Below are 6,381 nucleotides of genomic sequence, written 5' to 3'. Positions count from 1 at the left end.
ACTTTGAAGAAGGGATAGAGGTATAGACAAAGGGTATTTGTAATCTCTTCAGAGAAATAATTTCAGAGAATTTTACAAACATGGAAAGAGACTTGGACTTAAACATTCAGGAGACATACAGAACACTGTTAAGACAAGATCAAAGAAAGACCTCTCCACACCATGTAATAATCAAAATGACCAACATAGAAGCCAAAGAAAGAATATTAAAAGCAGTGAGAACAACAACAACAACAAAATGGATGACATATAGGAGAAAAACAATAAAAAGTGATAGCTTTTTTTTTTTTTTCTTTTTGCAGTACTGGAGGTTGAACCCAAAGGCATTCTGCCTCTGAGCTACATCTCCAGCCCTATTTTTTATTCTTTATTTTTGAAACAGGGTCTCCCTAAGTTGCGGGTGGCTTCACTAAGTGGCTGAGGTTGGCCACAAACCTGCAATCCTCTATATCAGTCTCCTAAGTACTGGAATTACAAGCTTGCACCACCACACCTGGCTAGTGATAGCTATTTCCATTGACTCATTGTAATTATATATCATAGTGAGATTCAATGTGGTACAAACATACATGTGCACAACACTTGATGTGATTCCCTCTGGATCCTCTCCTCCACTCTCCATACATGTTGGTGAGATTGGTAGTGATACCTTGATATTTGGACATAGCACTATTTGAACTATTTCTTTCACTGTACTCCCTTTCCCTTTTCTTACCTCCCAAATCCATTTTCACAATTCCTGGTCTCTTTTCTCATTTATCTGAAGTACCTTTTTTTTACTTTTCCTCTAGCTTCCACATATGAAAGAAAATATCTGAATCTTAACTTCTGTGACTGGCTGGTCTCACTTAGCATAATACTTTTTAGTTCCATCAATCTTTCTGTAAATGACATAATTTTGTTCCTCCTTATGGCTGAGTAAAATTCTGTTGTATATATATATATATATATATATATATATATATATATACACACACACACATATGCTACATTTTCTTTATCCATTAATATGTTGATGGAAACCTAGGTTGGTTCTATAATTTGGCTAGTGTGAACTGTGCTGCTATAAACATGGATATTAATGCATCACTATAGTATTCTGACTTTAGTTTTTTTTTTGGAAATATGCCAAAGAATGGTATAGCTGGGTCATATCGGGTCATATCGTGGTTCTATTCTTAGTCTTTTGAGGAACCTCCATAATGATCTCCATAGTGGTTGTACTAATTTTGCACTCCCATCAACAGTGTATGAGTTCCTATTTCCCTATATCCTTATCAGCATTTATTATTGTTTGCCATTCTAACTGGAATTAGATAGAATCTCAGCATAATTTTGATTTGTGTTTCCCTGATTGTTAATGGTGTTGAATATTTTTTCATATTTTTTGGCCATCTGTATTTCTTTTCTTTTGTGTGTGTGCTGGCGTTTGAACCCGGAAGGGAGGGTTCTAACTCTGAGCTACACTTCCAGCTGTATATTATTTTTTTATTTTGGAACAGGGTCCCACTAAGTTTCAGAGGGCCTCACTAAATTGCTGAGACTGGCCTTGAACCTGTGGTCCACCTGTTTCAGCCTCCCAAGTACTGGGATTACAAGTGTGTACCATTAAACCTGGCTGAGCATTTGTTTATCTTTTTTGAGAAGTGTGTTTGTTTAGTTCAATTTGTCATATTCTGATTGGCTTATTTGGTTTTTTTTTTAGTGTTTTTAAACTTTTACACACACACATACATACACACACATACTTGATATCTGTTCTCTATCAGAGGAGTAGTTAGTAAAGATTTTTTTCTGTTCTGTAGGCTCTTTATTCATTCTCATTGGTTTCCTTTGCTATGCCAAAGCTTTTTAATTTGATGATTTTCCATTTATTATTCTCATTTCCCCCCCTGAGCGTTGGCAAGTCTTACTGAGGAAATCTCTACTAGTGCCTATGTGCTGTAGAGTTGGCCCTATGTTTTATTCTAGTGATTATAAAGTTTCTGCCTAATTTTCTAGGTCTTTGACCTATCATTTTTCTATCTGTAAATACTGAATTTGTGTGTGTGTGTGTGTGTGTGTGTGTGTGTGTGTGTGTGTGTGTGGTACTTGGGTTCCTGGAAGCCCTTCTACCTTCGGGCTACACTCACAGACCTATTTTTTTTATGTTTTTATTTGGAAATAGGGTCTCTTAAGCCAGCACAGCTGGCTTCGAACCTGCTCAATCCTCCTGTCTCTGCCTCCCAAGTGCGGGGATTACAAGCCTGCGCCACCACACCTGGTGGATACTGAGTTTTATCAGCATCATTTAATGAAAAGACTGTCTTTTCTCCAGACTCTCAGTGCCATAAGGACTGGCTCTATACTTTTTTAAAGACATTTTTTATTTTACTTATGATTTCAAATTTTATATTTATGATATATATTTTATATATGTATACACTATAATGGCTTAATACAACTAACATACATATCACTTCATATATTTATCATTTTTATTGTTAGAAATCTTGAAATCTATTCTCTTAGGACTTTTTAATTATACAATATATTGTTATTAACTTTAGTCAAATGATGTGTAGTAGATCTCTTGAACCTATTCATTTTATCTAACTCAAATTTTGTATCCTTTGACAACATCTCCCCAACTTCCTGAGCCCCCAGTCTCTAGGATACACTATTCTAGTCTCTCTGAGTTAAAAATTTTAGATTCCACAGATAAATGAGAACATGTGGTATTTATCTTTTTGTATCTTGCTTATTTCACTTCCTATAATGTCCTTCATGTCCATCCATGTTATTGAAAATTACATGATTTCTTTCTTTTTAAGTCTGAATAGTATTCCATTGTGTATATATGCCACATATTTCTCATCCACTCATCTGTTGGTAGACATTTGGATTGGCTCCACTCTTGGCAATTGTGAATAGTGTTGCAATCAATAAGGGAGTGCATCTTTGACATAATGGTTTCTGTTCTTTTAGATTATACCCTCTAGAGGGATTGCTGGATTTTATATATATTAGCTAGCTTTCTGTTTCTGTGACAGAACATCTGAGGTAAACAGCTTAGGAGGAGGAAGTTTTATTTGGCTCATGGTTTCATTGGTTTTGGTCCATGGTCACTTGGGCCTGTTGCTTTGGGTCTGTGCCAATATACAGTATCATGGTGGGAATGCCTGGTAGAGGCCAATTCAACTCATGGTGTCTTGGAGGCAAAGAGAGAAGAAGGGGCCAGGAATCCAATATCCCTTCCAGAGTGTCCCCCTAGTAGCCATAACTTCTTCCCACTGGGCTTACCTATTAAAGATTTTACTACCTCCCAGTAGTGCCACAGGCTGGGACCAAATCTTAATACATTGGCCTTTAGGGGTCATTCAAGATCAAACTTTAGTGATATGGTAGCTCTATTTTTAGTTTCTTCAGGAACTTTCATACTTTTTTCCACAATGGTACTAATTTATATCGCCATTGACAGTGCACTAGGATTCTTTTCTCTACATCATTGCCAACACACCCAGTCTTCCTTCCTTCCTTCCTTCCTTCCTTCCTTCCTTCCTTCTTTCTTCTGGTGGTACTGGGGTTCCTGGAAACCCTTCTACCTCCAGGCTACACTCCCAGACCCATTTTTATATTTTTATTTGGAAACAGGGTCTCTTAAGCCAGCGCGGCTGACTTTGAACCTGCACGTTCCTTCTGTTTCTGCCTCCCAAGTGCGGGGATTACAAGCATGTGCCACCACACCTGGCTCTTTAAAAAAAAAAAAAAAAAATATATATATATATATATATATATATATATATATATTTTTTTTTGGACAGGTATCAGGTGATATATCATTGTAGTTTTTTTCAGTACTGGGGATGGAACCCAGGGGCATTCTACCTCTGAGCTACACCCCATCCCTATTTTTTTTAATTTTCAAACAGAGTCTCACTGAGTTGCAAAGGGCCTCACTAAGTAGCTGAGGCTGCAGCAAACACAGATCCTTTTGTCTCAGCCTCCTAAATACTGGGATTACAAGCGTGCACCATCATGCCCAGTTTATCATTGTAGTTAATTTGAATTTCCCTGATACTTAGTGATGTTGAACATTTTTTCATATACTTCTTGGCCATTTGTCTTCTTTTGAAAAATGTCTTATCCATTGCTCATTTTAAAATCATTATTATTATTAATTACTTTGCTGTTGAATTGTTTAGGCTTCTTAAATATTTTAGACATTAGCTTTATCAGATGTGTGGTTTGTAAATCTTTTCTCTCAGGCTAAGACTCTAGTTTTCATTCAGTTCTGTATCCAGAGCACTTAGTACAGAGTGTCTGGTAGACTGTAAAGTCAGTTGACATACTGTTTGCTGGTCACACTTGGAGTCTAGTGACTGAAAATGGAAAAAATCTAGAAACCTGACTGGAGAGCAGGTATAATTAGATCTTTTACTTCTCCAGGTAGTCTTAAAACTTCTAGAGCTCTCTCCATTAGTATAGCTGGATTTTAACAATGCAGGGTTTCTCAGAATATAAAAATGTAAAGATCTATTATTAATTCTATACTCTATGAGTCGAAACATACCATTCAGCTAGTTTAGGTCCAACAAAGAAAGGAACTACAGCAGTCCATAAGTAACAGGACTTATGCACCTTTTGAAACCATTTTAGATAGCCATCAGAATTCTTATTTGGCTGTAGTTGGCCTTTATCACTTCTGTGTTACTTTGAGCTGTGCTCTTCCTAGTACTAGCCTATGCTGGTGTGAGTGTTCACCATCATTTACATAAGCTTTATTGAGCACTTGGGCCTATAACACAAACCATCTTAGTGGTATGTGTAGGAGGTTGGGAAAGTAGTCCTCTTGTAGTATACCACTCCTCAGCACTCCAGCTCAGGCAGATCTCTGAGAACAGGTGTTTGGCTTCTGACACTGCAGATGGCTGTGGGTAAAGGCTTTTTGCTATTCATAGACCCTGTAGGCATTTAAATCTCTGAGACTGGTACAGAGGGTATTGTCTCTTACATAGGGATGTCTCTCTTGCTTACTGGGATAGCTTAGATTAATTTTATATTTATAGATTTCCTGCCAGAGGTGATAGATCTAAATTTGCCTTCCCAAACCTGGTACTACTAAACCATGAATGGTGCTTTGTAGCTTTAATGGACAGCCCATGCAGAGATGCTATACTATAGGCGTTATTGCTAGTTTTTCCTGTGGAAAAGGTTTGTGCTGGCTTTGCAGGCATGGGAACAGGGCAGTTGTTCAGAGCTCTGTGCTTAGAAGGACTCTGAACTTGGTTTAATTATTTACTATTACTGTCTTGAAATTCTTACTAATCTTTAAACAGAGGCTTCTAATTTTCATTCTTCACTGGGCAATATAAATTGTATAGTCTTTCCTGATTATAGTAATAATATCCACTTACTTTTCTTATTCATACTAATTTACAACTAGCTACTTGATGCAGTCCTGGGAATAGAACCAAGTCAGGGCCTGACCTGAAAGGGAATAGCTAACTACTGGGACCCACCTGAGTTTAGTTATTGCACTGGAACATCAGATAGCAAAATAACCATGTTCATAGGCTTTGCCATCAGAACTGTGGTGTGGATGGGTAGGAAGGCCATAGGGAAACTCTGACTATTATATAGCATTACTGCTGCCAACAGAGAATTTCAGGTCCTTATTCTCCTCTTGATAAGGCACATATCTAACACCTACTCTTTTCCCACATGTTCTTCATGTCAGTCTCTATAGCCCTAACCATTAGTATTGGCTGAACAGGTTCCAGCCCTGGAAGAACTAACAGTGCCAGTTCCAACACATCTGCCTCCACAGCACAGCCCCAGGTGTCCTGGTGAACAGCTCACTTTCCTCTGAAGGAGAGCAAGTTACATCTTCCTGGCAATCAGGAGTCTCCCACTTATTTCCTCCTCTGTTGCTCTTTTATCACTTCCAGTTTAAATCACAAGGCTCTTTTTGTCAACCCCGAAAATCAAAACAGATTAATTAATCCATGTTGAAAGATTGTGAAAAGTGACCCTTGAACTCAGCTTCTATGACTTTCATTTTAGTTTATACCCAAGCTGGCAAGTAATTCCTGAAAAAGCTACATGAGATGTGGATGAGTGGATGCTGTTTTTTAGCTTTTCTCCTGTTTCTCAGGTTGCTGAATTTCAGCATAAAAACTTCTTGTAAAAAATGAGAAAACCAGTAGCTGGAAGAAAAAGAAAGCCATATTCTGGTAAACTTGACTCATGTTAGGCTTGTAAATATGGCCTATCATGTGAACTTGCTTTTCTCAACCTACATTTTCTCTTTCCTTTGATCTCAATCATCAATATGGTTTCAATTCCTAGGCTATAACCTTGAGTGGTAAGTTAAATATGTTTTTAATATATGTGTTTTCT

The sequence above is a fragment of the Muscardinus avellanarius genome (assembly GCF_963383645.1).
Source record: "Muscardinus avellanarius genome assembly, chromosome: 3".
In the NCBI taxonomy this organism is placed as follows: Eukaryota; Metazoa; Chordata; class Mammalia; order Rodentia; family Gliridae; genus Muscardinus; species Muscardinus avellanarius.
This window is presented reverse-complemented; position numbering follows the sequence as displayed.